The sequence below is a fragment of the Tamandua tetradactyla genome, chromosome 18, assembly GCF_023851605.1.
Source record: "Tamandua tetradactyla isolate mTamTet1 chromosome 18, mTamTet1.pri, whole genome shotgun sequence".
NCBI lineage: Eukaryota > Metazoa > Chordata > Mammalia > Pilosa > Myrmecophagidae > Tamandua > Tamandua tetradactyla.
The window spans coordinates 40,902,568-40,918,750 of NC_135344.1; the positions used below are offsets into that span (position 1 = coordinate 40,902,568).

General features: G+C 41.1%; 1 long non-coding RNA gene across 2 annotated transcripts; it reads left to right on the forward strand.

Moving 5' to 3' along the window:
- The first annotated feature begins 5,040 nt into the window (after positions 1 to 5,040).
- Positions 5,041 to 10,833, forward strand: LOC143662615 (uncharacterized). 2 transcript variants are annotated; one of them, XR_013165472.1, is made up of 4 exons: positions 5,041 to 5,154; positions 7,648 to 7,748; positions 8,868 to 9,251; positions 10,458 to 10,833. It is a non-coding gene; the product is annotated as an uncharacterized LOC143662615 (long non-coding RNA). The 2 variants fall into 2 exon arrangements; XR_013165470.1 differs by lacking the exon at positions 10,458 to 10,833 and having other exon boundaries at positions 5,042 to 5,154; positions 8,868 to 9,563.
- Positions 10,834 to 16,183: the final 5,350 nt, after the last annotated feature.

A 16,183-nucleotide genomic window follows, 5' to 3' on the forward strand; every position in this document is an offset into this window, starting at 1 on the left:
CAATCCAGGTTTGCCAACACTATTATAAATCTTTGGTGCAGGTCAGGGTGGTAGCGGGGGTGGGGAGTGATCTCTTAGAAGAAAATTACAAGATTAAAGTATGATGGTCAATAAGGAAAAATATGTCAGTATACATTCTGCCACACATCCTTTCTGAATTTAGATCAAAATCAGAGTCATGGACTTTGACCTTGGGTGGGACTTCAGAACACGTCTAGTCCTACAACTTGTCCAATTAGGCATGAGAATTGAGCCTCAAAGATGGAAATTGGCTTGTCAGAGGGCGCATAGTGGCTCAGTAAGAAGAAAGGGTGACCGAATTCTCCCTTTCCTATGCTGGACTCTGGACTTATTTGCATAGCAGATCAGTCTGCACTAGCAATATGGGCCTCTTCCCACAGGTCTGGCCAACTAAATACACCTGGTGAGCATCTTGTCACTCAGAGAGGGTCTCAGGGTTCTGACTCTGGCTGTCCTAATCCCACCTCCATAACTTCAGGAATAAATACCCCCAATATAGATTGCCCCAGAGATCCAAAACTGGTGCCTTCCAAGGCATCCAATCTTGCTCTATTGGGCCTTCAGGAGTGTACAACCTTTAAAGAGGGGGGAATGAAAAAGTCAACGTTCAATTTTGCCTACTCTACAGTAACTCTGTAGCAGGCCAAGGGCTGAGCATCCAAGCATCTCTGAGCCTCAGTTTTCTCAGGCACGAGACTAGCCTCACTTTACAGGTAATGGAACTGAAGAGATTGTATTAAATTTCTTATCTTCCATGTGCCCACTGCTTTCCCATTTACTTGTTTTATCGAAACAGTGTCATGCAATTAACAAGTGGCAGAGCTGGAATTCCAACCAAAGCCTTCAAATTCAATATCCCATCTGCTTAGCTGTTGCACAGCTGAAGTGTCCCACCTCAAGCACTGTCCTGAGTAATGTGCAGAGAATTCCTTTACATGAGATCGTATCAAACGTGAGTGGCGGAAGGAGAGGGATATGGGGTGTATGAGGTTCTTTTTTCTTTTTCTTTTTCTTTTTTTGCTGGAGTGGATGCTAATGTTCTAAAAATGATCGTGGTGATGAATACACAATTATGTGATGATATTGTGAGCCATTGATTGTATATCAGTATGGACTGTATGTGTGTGAAGATTATCAATAAAAATATATTTTTTAAAAGGAGTGCAGGAAGATGGCATCAACTAGTGAGTAAGTAGAGGCTTTTCAGCATAAAGATCTAAAGTGACATGCCATGGTAGAACTAACCCACAATATTGGGGGAAATAATATGCAACCATTATAAAGACTAGATGAGTTGATACATGAAAAATACTGGCAGAGTATGCAACACATAGGAATTGCATATATAGGCTATTTTTCTCTTTCCCCTGACTTTAAAAAATGGGGCACTGTGTCCCTCCCCTAGCACCCTTCAAAGAGTCTGGACCATGTGGGAAATGATTGCCAAGAAGGAAGAAGCAAAGAGAAATCGGCTCTAAAAGGAAGAGTAGTAGATAGACTACTGCAGAGAGTACCATGGCCTTTCACAAACAACTAACACAACAAAACAAACAATCCTTGTTATTTGAGGAGGGCAGGGCTGAGGCTCTTGAGGAAGCAGCTGGGAGCCCCCTGATAACCTGCTTCACTAACGAGGACACAGGCATTTGGGGGCTCTTTATTTGCACCACCTCTATGACGAGATACATCCCCTCGCTCCCCTTGGCCTTGACCTTGTGAGAGAAATGCTACCCCTTTGCAAAATCCTCTGTGAGCTCCAGAAAGATGCTGCGACACAGAAGGAAGGTTTGGATCTCAGAGGACAATTCTTCATCACTGTGCTGGAGGAGCTACTGCTCAGAAGCTTGAAGCTACTGCAGGGGAAATAGGGAAGACACTGCCCAAAACTTGGCAGGTGTCAAGTCGGTTCTCTTTATTAAAAATCACATATGTGGTTTAATCTAGCACTGATGTATCATTTATCAGCACCCCCATCCACCCCCACTCCCATACAGCCTCTCTGCGAACAGTAAACAGAATGGCCTCGAGAGAGAAGAATGACATTGCCAATTTCCCTGAGCTACATCTACTCACCTTTCCCCATTAATATGCAAATAACTCATTGCAAATGAGGGATTTTATTGAAAAGGGGGCAGGGAGGGGGACCAATTGACATAACAAGAATTGGTCATTAATTTGAAAATGTGGCTGATAAATCCTTACAAATGGTTATTAACTGGCAAGTCAGAGACTCAGCCATCAGGACTCTATCTCCAAAGCTTGACAATTTATGAGCACAAGATGCCACATTTACACAGGTGGACTAATAATAAGGATGTAAGGAATAATTATCAAATGCATGTGCAGTAGGGCAGAGAATCAAAAATATAAACTCCCTAAAAGGTCCACTCTAGTGAATACACTCTTGGGTACAACTCAACAGAAGGAAATGGTGAAAATCCTAATGTAGTTTTTCTCCATGAGGAAGTGTTCTGTAAAACTGAGTTTTAACTCCTTAACTATCTGCCCACCTAATTTGATTGCAATCATTTCACATGGGAATGTTTTGAAGGTACACACGGCCAGCCAATGTTAAACAGAACTTATTAAACCTACCCTACCCACCATGACCTCTACTGAGTTATAATTAGATGCCCGTGGGAGTTACCCAGGTGAGCAGAGTCCCCACCTGCTGTGTGGGTATTTATTTCTTTCATGCCTCTCTCATGGGTGTACTTCTCTCAGCAGTGCTGTTGCTCTGCTTTTTTGTGTATTGTCTCATGTAATATAAGATTGAACTCAAGATCACCCAGATAACTTATACATTACCTGTATTGGTAATTCTTAAGGCCAAGAGCAGGGAGTGCAGGCCCTGGGAAAGGGAATAGGACTCTAATGAACAGGATCTAAAAACTCTGAGTCCCATACACTGACAAAATGTAAGCTTTGGAGAAGACCCAAATGCAAACACGGCTGTCGCTGGACAGGGAAGGACAGAGCATCTCATGTCAGAGACCTAGCTATGCACCAACAGAGCCCGGACATACCAGTGATGATGTATTTATAGAGAGAAGGTGGACCTGGCTGGTACATGGGGCCAGAATGCCATCTGTTTCAACCCTGGGGAGAAGAACAGTTCAGACCCTGGCCTTCCCTCTCTCTCCCTAAGTGTCTCCCATTTTAGGACCCCATACTGACTTGGTCTCTAGTTTTACTTCCAGGCTGGCTGTGCTGACTGCCTGCTCCTGCCATGCCTATAACATAAATCCTGTCTGTGGCTATGACCGGTTGTGACATCTGGCCATCTGTCAAGGTTAGGTTCTCCCAGAAGCAGACTTGGAGCCAAGAGTTTAAGTAGAAGTGATTTATTAAGTGATCCCAGAAGAAAGCTCAAAAGGAATAGGCATGAGGCTGAGTGGGGTGAAGGGTGGGGGTGGGGGGACAGGATAAGGGAGAGGAAGAAGTCAAGCAAGTCCCAGCCTCAGTTGATCCCACCGGGAGCTCTGGAGTATGATTCACACTTCAGGGTTTGTCCCACCAGGACGGGAAGGAGCTGAGCTTTAGTACCCCCACAGCAGCCAGCTATTGGCTGTGATGCCCCCGATTTAAGAGTGTGGCAAAATAGAATTCCCAGTCACTTCCAGCTCTCCATAAAAGCAAGCTGTTTCTGAAACCCAAGGGTGACCCTCTCAAGGACACAGCTGTAAAAAGCAAAGCTCACAGAGGCTAGGGGATGGGTTGCAAACCTGGTAAAAGGGATCTGAGGTGATCCAGACATACAACGAACATGTCTTCTGCACTATCCAACACCATTATTCCAGAAATATTCATCAAAATCATTGAGTCATGCACATAAAATGGGTGAATTTTATCATCTGTAAATTATACCTCAATAAGGTGGGGAAGGGGCCAGGAAGGGAAGGAAATGAAGGAGATAGGGAAGGGAGAGAGAGCATGTGAGGTGCTCTTCAGACAGTGTTAGCATGAAACAAGGAAGGGGCAGGGAAAGTGGAGCTTAAGTGAGAACCTTTTAGATGGAAGAGATAATGGCATTTTGCATGTCAGTTTAAATTGCCAAATAGTGAGAGAAAAAATTGTGAAGTAGGAGGGAGAGAGAATTGCTAGAGTGGTGTTGTAAAATGGCAACTATTAACTGAGCCCATCCAATGCCTCAGATCTCTGCTACATATTATCTATATGCTATCTCATGCATTCCCTAATTGCCCCTTCCCCAGGAGATGAAATTATGGTACATTTCCAATTACCAGGTGAGAAAAATGAGGTTCAGATAAGTTAATTCCTTACTTAAGAATACACAGTCAGTGGATACTGGAGCTAGATTCCAAATGTATATTTGAGTCCAAAGATGTTCTGTTTCCTTATCTATACTCCAGCCCACCTAAATGTCACTGTCTGGACTCTTCCATAGATTAAACATATTGTGCTACCTTAAGGCAGAACATGATTCGACCTCATAAAATCAATAATTTTAACTTCCTTTGGGACTCTGAGCCAGCAACTGAGATCCCAAACCCCACCCCACTCCATCCTACCAGTTAAGTACAAGTGTTGTGGATACAAAGTATTTAATCAGAAACCCCCTGGGAAGCAGCTACGAGGGAGGATGCTGGCTGGGGCTCTTTACCATCATAGCCTCAACTTCTCTGTCCACAGAGAGCACCTTTCCATGGGACCCTAATAATAATGTTGAGTTTCACTCCAAAGGAAGTGAATTTTAACCATTCCCAATTCTACAGATTATAGAGCCGAATGCTGACAACCTCGCAGGACCAGCATCAAGGCACAGAGCTGGGCTGCCCTTTACACAAGGTGAGCACTTTCTCCACAACCAGTGACAGGCTCTTTGCTGAATATGTTGCAAAGAATTAAGGCATCCCTAAGACTACCATAGAGGGCATTTTGGCAATTGCAGATTCACAAGTTGAGAAATTTCAGAAATAAAAATTGTTATAAAAAATAAAACTTTCAGCACCTCGGTGTGATGAGCAGAATGATGCTCGCATAGCTGCTAAACACGTCCACGTCATAATTCCTAGAACCTGGGACTGTGTTACCTTACCTGGTAACAGGGGCGTGGCAGGTGTGATTAAGTTAAGGATCTTCAAATGGGGAAGAGTGGACTGGATTATTCAGGTGTGGTCAATGTAATCATAAGGGTCTTTATAAGAGGGAGGCAGTCATGTCAGAGGGACAGAGAGGGACAGAGAGAGATGTGGGGAGGTGCAGAGGTGCTGTGCGATGCTGTGCGGTGCGACGCAGTCCGATGCAGTCCGATGTGATGCTGTGCGGTGCTGCGCGGTACTGCGCGGTGCTGTGCGGTGCGATGCAGTCCAATGTGATGCCGCGCGGTGCCGCGCGGTGCTGTGCTGCTGGCTTTGAAGATGGCGATAGGGGCTGACTTCTTGAATTTCTGAATGAAAGTTAGTTAGGATTTCTGAAGAAGGTAGACAGCTTTCATAAGCTGCAAAAGGCGAGGGGATAGATCTTCCTCAAAGTCCTCAGGAGGTGTGCAGACCTCCTGGCACCTAGATTTTAGCTCAGTAAGACCAGTGTTGGACTTCTGACCTACACAACTCTGTTGTTTTAAACCACTAAGTTTGTGAAACCTGGTTACAGCAGCAAAAAGAAACAAATTTGACATCGAACAAGAGCAAGTGGGGAGCTAGAGAAAAGGATCAACAGACATGAAAATCCAATTTAGACAAAAGACAATTTCATTGACCTATAGTGGAAAGAAATTTAAAACGAACACAGAGCCTACATAAAAATCCCTTTAAATGCAGAACCTGAGAAAAGTACTTGGGTGTAGGCACTTTATACAGGGGGTAATGCTGGGTGAGAGGTGGGTGTGAGTGAGCAGGGGAGGGTGAAACAAGAAAGAAAGAGGAGCCAATAGAATGGTGCATCATCAAGGTCACTGCTGAAGGCCCTGGGGGTCCCTGGGATCCATGAGAAAGAAGCACATAATATACTTCCAGGACTAAACGTCCCATGTGGGGAAGCTGGAGCACTGATCCACCTTCACCCCTCCCTCCTTGGGTGGATTGACTCTCTGCATCCAAGTAGACTCCAGAGCCTTTAACATTCCCCAAAACAGAAGGCAGATTAGGCTATGCATGTCAGTGGAAATCTGACTTTACCAAAACCATCCTGCATAGCTGTGGCTCAAATCGGTGGTGGGCTTGCAGTATGGGCTGCAGGCACCAAAAGAATTTAGTTAATGTACTGTAAATATAATCTAGAAAATTAAAAACTATAAACCAACCTAAAAACAAAAGGACACATAAGACTTAACACTTTTAGTTTTTATATAACCAGTACTTAAATTACATATTTATATTTATATAGATTATATGACTTAATCTTACAGAACTTTCAAATTATTTGATGAAATTATTAAAATGCGTTGTGACCAAAACAAGTCATAGTATTCATCATAAATATCCATAATCAGAAAACTCAAGAAAGAAGCTCTTAGGGCATACCCTGAGATAAAATTAGATAACTGAAGCTTATCGGAGTCTTCCCACCTGTTCTGCATGCACAGAAGATGAAAGCATAGCCCCAGGTGCCTTGAAAGGTGGACAATGGGTGGTCGAGTTGTCTCACTTGTGTCCACACGCAACACAAGCCATCCTTTCCATAAGTTACTTCAAATCTATACAAAAAGTCGAGATGTATGGAATTCATAGATTCAGAGTTGTTTTCAACAAATAGCTTGTTGACATTAGGTCCTAAAATGAAGCATCCACAGCATATGGCTACAGATAGTACCTGTCTGTAGTCTTAATTAGATAAAACCAAGTAAGCAGAAATGCCTAATGTTGTTTTAATTATCTAATTTTGGTTTTAATGTGCTTTTGTCTTTCACTTGGATTTTAAGACAGCGTTTTCCTCAGTGTACAGAGGGTTTATATGAGAGGCCCAATTGTCACGTCCAAGAAAGAGGGGCTTTGCAAACCAATGAGTGAAAGGAGGTTTTAATATGCCGGCTACACTGTCAAGGCTGGTTGGCTCTGCCTCACCCCTTTTGTGCATTTGCACAGCACCGGGAAAAAGCCATGCCAATCTAGCCTGGCTCAGTCGCGGCACCTCTTCTGCCACTAGCTACAGCTGTGCCATGCCTACATTCTTCAAAATTCTGCTTTTGTCGTGCCTGTACCAGCCCTTCCTTGTTTCTCCTCATGACACCAGGATTCCCCAAAGAATACATTTGTTCAGGTGAAAAATACTTTCAACTATTTACTCTTGCCCTCTGCAGGAAAAATTAATTTTCTTTACCATAAATTTACCAGACTCTATACTCAAAAGAGAGAGGGGAGGGGTGTCTAACTAAACTGTGCCAGGATTTGGTGTTTGAGTGGAAGTCCACCTTCTTGATTCCACTATAACATTGTATCAAAGCTAGTCATAGCTCCTGTTGGCTTTCATTTTTCTTGGCTGCAGAAGCCTGTTCATTTCACCTCTTCCATTAGGGCAGCAGCAGTCTCTCGGTAATCTGAATTCTTAAGAATTCCTCAGACTCAGAACGCTTGGTGGCAGACCTTCTGTATCTGCAGCCCTGGACAGCTTTCCCCATTGCAGGATCTGAACTACAACCTCTATGATGTTTCCTCCATTCCTTAGTGGCACCCTAGGATCAGATGAACTCTCTTGTGTGCCTAGAGACTGGATCATAATTCTCTCCTGCATTTAACAACAATGCATGGAAAACACCTACCTTCCAGGTCAACTATAAATTTTATATATATGTGTGTGTGTGTGTGTGTGTGATCCATACATGTGCTTCTATGAATTAATGAGTTTGTCAGAATTAATGTGTTCTCCCTTCTTGCGTAGAGAACAAGTGGTTAAGAGAACAGGGTCTGGAGTCAGACTGTTTGGTTCCAGATCTTGACTCTGCTCCCCACTAGCTGTGTGACCCAGGGCAAGCTGCTTAAGTTCCCCGTGTCTCAGTTTCCCAATCTGTCAAATCTGTCATTTGGGATAATATTGTTCATACCTCATAGGTTTGTTGAGGGGGGGGGGTAAATAAGGCAATACATGTACAACATTAGAAACAGTGTCTGGTATTCAAAAAAGTGTTTACTATTATTGCATAGCTCCAGTCCACCATATAAGAACTAGCTTATATCGTTCCTACTGCATCAATGGTGCTCAAATTTTGTGTATAACAAACTCTTGGAGACCCTGTTTAAAGGGCAGATTCCCAGGCCCCACTCCAAAGAGACTGATTAAGTAGACCTGGATGATGTCCCAGGGATGTGCATTCTTAACACACATTCCAGGGGTTCTGAAGGAAGTGGCCTGCAGTCCACACTTTGAGAAGCATTGTTGTACTTACTATCTATAATTGCCACCTGTCCACAGATTAGCCTTGCTGAATTTGTATACTAGTTGGCACTTGGCATTCATTACCTTACCTTTCATGTTGAAGTTTTATCATCCAGTAGGATACAAATTACTCAAAGGCAGGGATTGCATTTTATTCAGTACAGAATATGGTGTCTCTATAACACCAATGCAAGATATAAATTGGATTTTTGACTTATTGATCTTTAAACCTTCCAGCTTCAAATGCACAAACCTAGGTCTTCTCACTGAATCCCAGTTTGAAGAATCAACAACAGACTCTGCTCACCAATATGATTTCTAGGCATTACTTGAGGTATTCAAAAACCATAGTTATCATATACAACTATGTGATGATATTGAGTTATTGATTATATACCAAGAATGGAATGATCATATGGCAAGAATGTACGTGTTTTTATGTTATGTTTAAAAAAAACTATATATTTTTTCCTATTTATCTGATATGCTACATTTACATTTTGATTTCACAGGAAGGCCTTGAATCAAATCATGGATTTTATTAGGCTCCAAATAATTTTCAAAGCCAATTCCTAAAACCCTGAGAAGACAGACAACATTCTCAAAATCATTTGGGAAAACTTAGACCCATAAAATAACTTGAACATGACTTTGGAAACCATTGTAAGCCACAGATTTAAATGCCACAGTATACCATATTTTGTTGAGTTAATGTAAAATTACAGACTTTTAGTGGCAAGGAAAAAAGATTCCTCAAGTTCTTCCAATCCCGTTTACAAACACTGGTCAGTGGACCAGCTTCAGATTATGCTCGGCAGCAGCACAGTTAGAATCACCTGGGGGATTTGAAAAGCGCCTGATGACATCCCAGACCAATGAAATGAGAATCTCTGCAGGTGTGATTCGGGTACTGGTATTTGTAAAGCTTCTCAGGTGATTACAATGTGCAGCCCAGGTTGGGAGCCGCTAGGCTAACTTCAGGAGACTCTAACAAGTGAGCTCATAGCATAGATACCCACGTTATGGTCCTAAAGGTTCCAGTTTAATAGAGAGATTTTTGAAGTCTCCAAGATGACTCTGATTTACAGTGAGCTTTAAAGCACGTTCAGCTAATAATTGCCCCCATTTTGCAGGTGAAAATGATAGATCAAAGTATGTTCCAAATCTCTCAGCTAAAGGGAAAACATGCTACCGCTTGACACTTATTTTACTACAGCTGGTGTATATGACCCATTATCCTCTCCTAACAACCTAAGTTTGGGGAAAAGAGAAGAAAATAAGTACACGGAAGTTTTGAAGCAGAGGAGGGAGATTTTCAAGGAATGGAAGAGTGGAGATAAGCAATCTGACAACACTAGACAAATGACACAAAGCTTAATGGAGATAGTTTTAAATGCTGTAAATATATTATCTGGCATATAAAGAGTGCTATGTATATATTAGTTACAAAGAATGAATAAATAAATGAAGATTGCTCCTACATGTACATTACACTTCTCTCTTCAGAGTACCTAATAAGAGAGTCACTCTAGGGAACTTACCTTAGTTATTCCTTTAAATGACACATCTATCTAGCTTGAAATCCACATTTAAGACCTATATAGTATAATCAAAATGATGTAGACAGGGCCCACCACGATGGTTCAGCAGGCAGAGTTCTCACCTCCCATGCCTGTGACACGGGTTCGGTTCCTGGTGCTTGCCCATGCAAAAAGAAAAAAAGACAAATAACCAAAACCATAATCTAGAACAGGGTCAGCACATTACTGCCTTAAGGCCAAATTCAGCCCAACTCTTATTTTTGTAAATAAAGTTTTATTGGAATACAGCCACACCCATTTATCGACATAATGTGTAAGACTGCTTTTATGCTCCAATAGCAGTGGCAAATAGTGGCAACTGAGACCATGTGGGCTGCAAAGGCTAAAGTATTTACTATCTGGCCCTTTACAGAGTTCATTGACCCTTAATCTAGGTAATTCCATTTAAGAAGATATATTCTGTACTATGAAGATAACAAGGGCAAAAGTGTTTGTACTGAGCCTTCTTTTCTGTACCCTTCCCACAATTACCCACCTTATTCTGAGTTTTAGGCCTGGCAGGTAAGATGCCCCACAATGTAAGAACAAATGAAAATACTCTAACATGAGAGCAAGCGATGATGGCAAAAATGACAAACCTGCTATACTTCTTATAAAAATTGTAAGCCGACTAAGACATATTCAATGGTTGGAATTTTATGAAACCACTTAAATGATGCCTCTAGAAGGTTAAAATAACATGAGAACATCCTTATGTTACAGTGTTAAATAGAAAAGTCAGAATTGAGAATTACATAAAATATCACAACAATATAAAACAAACAAACCACATATTTTCACAGGAAATCTCTGAAGAGAAAAACATCGAATGTGTTAGCTTTGAGTGATAGAAGCCTGACTTTTCTCTGTTTTTTTTATATAGTAAACTTTCTATAATAAGCAGGCATTACTTTTATAACAAAAATAAAACTTGATTTTTAAAATATGGCTATGAATTCTGTTTGTGTCTAAGTCTGAGATTGACAATTTATGGTGTTAGAGGTGACAAGTGATATTTTAATGTCTCGCAAATGCAAGTCCTACTACTGTGTCACAAGTACATATCTTTGCTGTTCACAAATGTTTTTAGAAACATTGTCTTATTCAATTAAAAAAAATTAAAGGACTGTGACAAAACCAAGATCCCAATTCACACCTCTGGCAAAAGTAGAGCCCTCCTCAAATATTCGTCAAACATACCCTCTTCACACTAGCTTTTCCTCCTTGATACCATTTAAAATCTAATGTTTAATTAGGTTATTTCCTTTTTCTTGTGAAATTCTGGGGATTCACAATAAGATGTAAAAGCAGTTGTTAGTCTCTTAAATCCCTTTTGCTCGGCACCCTAAAAGGAAGCAAGTGGCATCAGAAGCCCCAAAATCATGGTCCAACCCCTCCCTTTTTTTTTTTCCACAGTAAAGGCAAGCTGAACCATTGAACTCTCCCTGCTCAAGCATCTTGACTTGCCTCTTACTAGTGAGGCATAATGGGCCAAACATCCTTCAAAGGGGTTAACAAGGATCAGTACGGAGTGTGAGGATTGTTTAAACAGTTGCTGGGCAACGCTCCATTTTAGGAATTAGAGCCAGCTCTCTTAGGAGATGAATTTTATCCTTCAAGACTCCACCTTTTCCCTTTCGGGTCTCTTTCTCATCTCCCTGCCTCATTCCCAGTTCCCATTCCCTGTCACCTACGCTGCTCCGGGCAGTTGTACTGCCCACCATTCTCAAGGACCGGGTTCTCAGCTGCTAAGTGAATTATCCTAAGAGAATATTTGAAAACAACTTCCTTTTATTCCCAAAGGGGATCTGCATGTTAACAGGGTCCTATTGAAATTTCCAAACACTAAATCTCCTACTTCTCAAGGTCCACCTTAAGACTCATCTTCATCTCTTCTGTCTGGCCTCTTTCCTTCCTGTCTCACCTCCTTCCTTTTCATAACCAGGACTCAGTTATACCTCCCCAGGTATTTTGCTCCTCAATTAACCCCACCTTTTTGATTCCTCCATTACTTTCTCAAGACATCTTTTTCCTCTTTCAGCTATAAAACAATTAGCATGATATTCAAGGCTTTCCAAGGCTGGTCTCAACCTTCAAAACATCTCTGCTTCCCATACCCCACCCCCTTAATTTCAATTCACATGGAACCATTTCCCATTCTGTGTGAAAATACCTTGTTCTGGCACATCTGTACGCCTTTGCCTGGGCTGATTCCTCCATTCGAATTTTTTTCCACTCCTTCAGTCTCTTGTCTTCCATCTCCCGTAGACAGAGTGACCTGATTCTTCCTGTACACTTCCATTATACTCCACTTAATTCAACTATATAACTCATCACATCCTATTACAATTAGAAGTTTAGGTTTCCGTGATCCACATTTGGTTTGAATTCAGTGTCAGGGTCTCTGTCTGCTCCATATTTGTGTGCCCATTTTCACCCTCCCTACTTTTAAGCTTCTAGCAAAGAGGTGGACAGATATAATGATGAAAATAATTACTGAACTACTACAGGAAGAGTAAATGAATGCATGAATGACTAGTGACAGCATTGCAATTGTCAAGAGAGCCAACGTGAGATAGATGTTCTGTTTAGGTGGAAAATTCTTCTGGGAAATCGTATCACACCAGCCCCTTGCTATGTAATCACAACGGCTACGAGACAAGTCAATTACACAATAAATATTCACTCTTCTATTTAAATTAAAATCAAACAAGCCTGCACTTTGAATAACCAACTATAAAACTTAAGTACTGTAATTAAACAAACATTACAACTGAAGTAATCCAGACTGTGCAGAATACTTATTAGAATGTTGTTAATCTGGCATTAATATTAGTAGCAGAATATGTAGAGGAAATTCTAGGAATCGGGAATCTAAACAAGTTACTATTTAACATATTTCAGGTTTTCTTCACCCAATCAGTGAGAACAAGGTAATTTCTGGAATTACTTAAGTAATAAAAGTAGGAAGACCTCAGAGACCAGAAATTTTTTCCCCTTTTGAATACTCCTAGATCACTTTATTGAAAGAGAGAATTCCTTCCTTCCCATTGCATGGCCTACTCTACCTATACATGTATTTGAAATGGATTCTTGGAGAAGAAATAGTAGAAAGGCATTTAGAGATCTCAGTGCCTGAATCCAGCTGAACACAAGAGAAGTGAGGCACCAGGGGATACAATATGAGGCAAGAAGTTGCTCTAGGATGCCTGGCTAATGAATCTCTGTCTCCTTAATTTGTGCTAAGCTAGTAGTAGTATATACTTTCAAAATATTTCTCCCACATTTTCCTGAAATTGCATTAATCATTTTAATATAACCAAAACTTTTTTTGGAATCTTAAGGGATGAGAGGGAGGTATGACCCATGTATATATCTATGCCACAGTCAGAAAAGCAATCTAACTTAATAAAGCAAATCCTTAGTAAGAATAATTAAGCTCTTGAGGGGACCTTGGTCCACTCTTGGACACCAATCCTTAGAGCCAGTAGCCGGAGCTGGTATAGAGAATTTGCTTGCTTAGGCAAATCGGGTGCAGTATAGCTGTGGGGTGGAGGACTTCCAGGTAAGATGATGGAGTAGGGAGCTTCAGTACTTGGTATGTCCAATAAAGCACCTATTAAACAGGGAGAACTCTCTAAAACAACCATTCTAGGGCTCTGGAGGCCAGAAGAACACTGCATAGCACCTTGGAAGGAGCGGGAGGAAGTTAATGAACTAACGTAAAGGACAGTGAGTAATTTTCTCTATGTGGCAGCAGCTGGTACCCATCTCCCACTTTCACGTGGACCACCTTGGGATCCAGGCCTTGGTCAGCTGTGCTGTCAAAAAGGAACACAAAAATCCTCTTTCCCAAGAACAGAGGTGGGCATGGCTGGACACTGATTGTAGTTTTTGATTAGAGTATTTGGATCTGTGTCCTAGCTCTGAGCTACTGTTTCAACCCATGCCTGACAAAGTCAGCAGCAGCCATGGTTTCAAACCCATCCCTGATAGGGGCAGAGGTGGACTTTACAACATCGTACCTCCTTAAAGCTGCTGGAACCATTTGCTGAAGGGTGGCATCTGATATCCAGGCCAGGAAAGTGTAGCTTTGGGGTAGCCACTGGAATGCTTTTGTCATCCTTCCTGATCTTCTCTCCCCAAGGCATTTGGGAGTATGTCTGCACTCCCTTTATGGACATCTGGCCCTGTTTTACCTGGGAGACATTGACTTGGGAAAGTCTGCTTCAGGGTGACCCCCCCCACCCCCAGCCAGAATATACCCTCCAGGCAAAAACAGAGACAGCAAAAGGAGCGTAAAAAAAACTATAGATGCAAAACAAAAATAAACAAAACAGATCAAAATTCCCAGAGAAGGAACAGAGGAAAGAAAACTTTCTCCTGGAAGTAGAACAACTGCACAAAACGTGTAACCTTAAAAATTGTACTGCATATCCAGGGCAACAACCAAATGAAGAACTGAAAAAAACAGAACAGTTAAACATGGTCTATACTAAAGTCTAGAATAAGTCAAACTAAGCATCAAAGAAGAGACTTAACACAGTCAATGAACAAACCTTAGGCAAGAGAGAGAAACTGACCTTCAAAATAAATTCATTAAGATGATCAGATGCCTAGATATCAGCATAGAACTATAGCAAAAAAAATCACAAGCAATACTAAGAAACAGGAAAATAAGGCCCAGTCAATGAGAAAATTAAAACGCCAGAGGAGACACAGAATTTGGAACAACTAATTAAACATGTTCAAACAAATCTCTTAAATCAATTCAAGGAAATGAAGGAAAAGATGGCTGAGCATTATCACTGTGTGAGCATAAAGATGAATTTGAAAGTATAAAAAGAACCATCCCTGTAATTTCTGTGATGAAAGGCACAATAGAAGAGATTAAAAATGTACTAGAAACATACAACACCAGATCTGGCCAGGCAGAAGTTTCAGAACTAGAAGACCAGACAATCTTACAGAAAAGATAGAGAAATGAATGGAAAAAAATGTGCAGGGTTTCTGATCTGAACGACAGTATAAAGTGCACAAACATAACTTCATGGGTATCCCAAAAGGAGAGGAGAAGGGAAAAGGGCAGAAAGAATCTATGAGGAAATAATGGCCAAAAATTTCACAGCTCCAATGAAGGACATACGTATATATGTTCAAGAAGAACAATGTACTCCAAACAATAAATCCTAATAGACCTATTAGGAGATACATATTAATCAGAATGTCAAACACCAAAGACAAAGAGAGACTCCTGAAAGCAGCAACAGTGATTTGTCACATGCAAGGGAAATGCAATGCCTGTCATTTTCTCATCAGAAACCATGGAGGCAACAAGTCAGTGGTATGACATATTTAAGATACTGAAAGACAAACTGCCAGACGAAAATTCTATAGCCGGTGTATCTCAAAAATGAGGAAGAGTTTAAAGTATTCACAGATAAACAGAAACTGGGAGAGTCCATCAGCATGAGACCAACCCAATAAAAAAAAAAACAAAACAGGAGATGCAAGTGTTGGAGAAGATATAGAGAAATAGGAACACCTATTCACTGATGGTGAGAATGTAAAATGGTGCAGCCGCTGTGGAAGACAGTTTGGTGGTTCCTCAGGAAACTAAGTATAGAATCGCTATATTATCCTGCAATCCCGCTACTAGGTACATACCCAGAAGAAATGAAAACAGGGAATCTTAACGGATATTTGCACACCAATGTTCATAGCGACATTATTCACAATTGCCAAAAGATCGAATGGATAAACAAAATGTGGTATATACAGATGATGGAATGTTATTCTGATGTAAAAAGGGATGAGGTCTTGATGCATGTGACAACATGGATGAAACTTGGACACTATGTTGAGTGAAACCAGTGAGACACAAAAGAACAGTTATTGAACTAATATAGTAAGCAAACTCATAGAGTTAGAACCTAGAATATGAATTACCAGGATATAGATTGGGATTAGAGAATGGAGCGTTGGTGCTTCACTTCTGCAGAATTTCTATTTAGGCTGTTGGTAAAGGTTTGGAAGTGGCTGGTGGTAATGGCAGCATATTATTGTGAGGAACACTGAGCTGTGTAGGTGGCTGTGGTTAAAAGAGGATGTACATATTACTGGAATAAAGATTAAAAGATAAAGCAGGATTGAACAACACAGAGAACCCTTCTGTAGATAATGAACTTGTAGTTAATAGTCTAACTACAAGAACGTTCTTTCATGAATTATAACAAATGTACGATGCT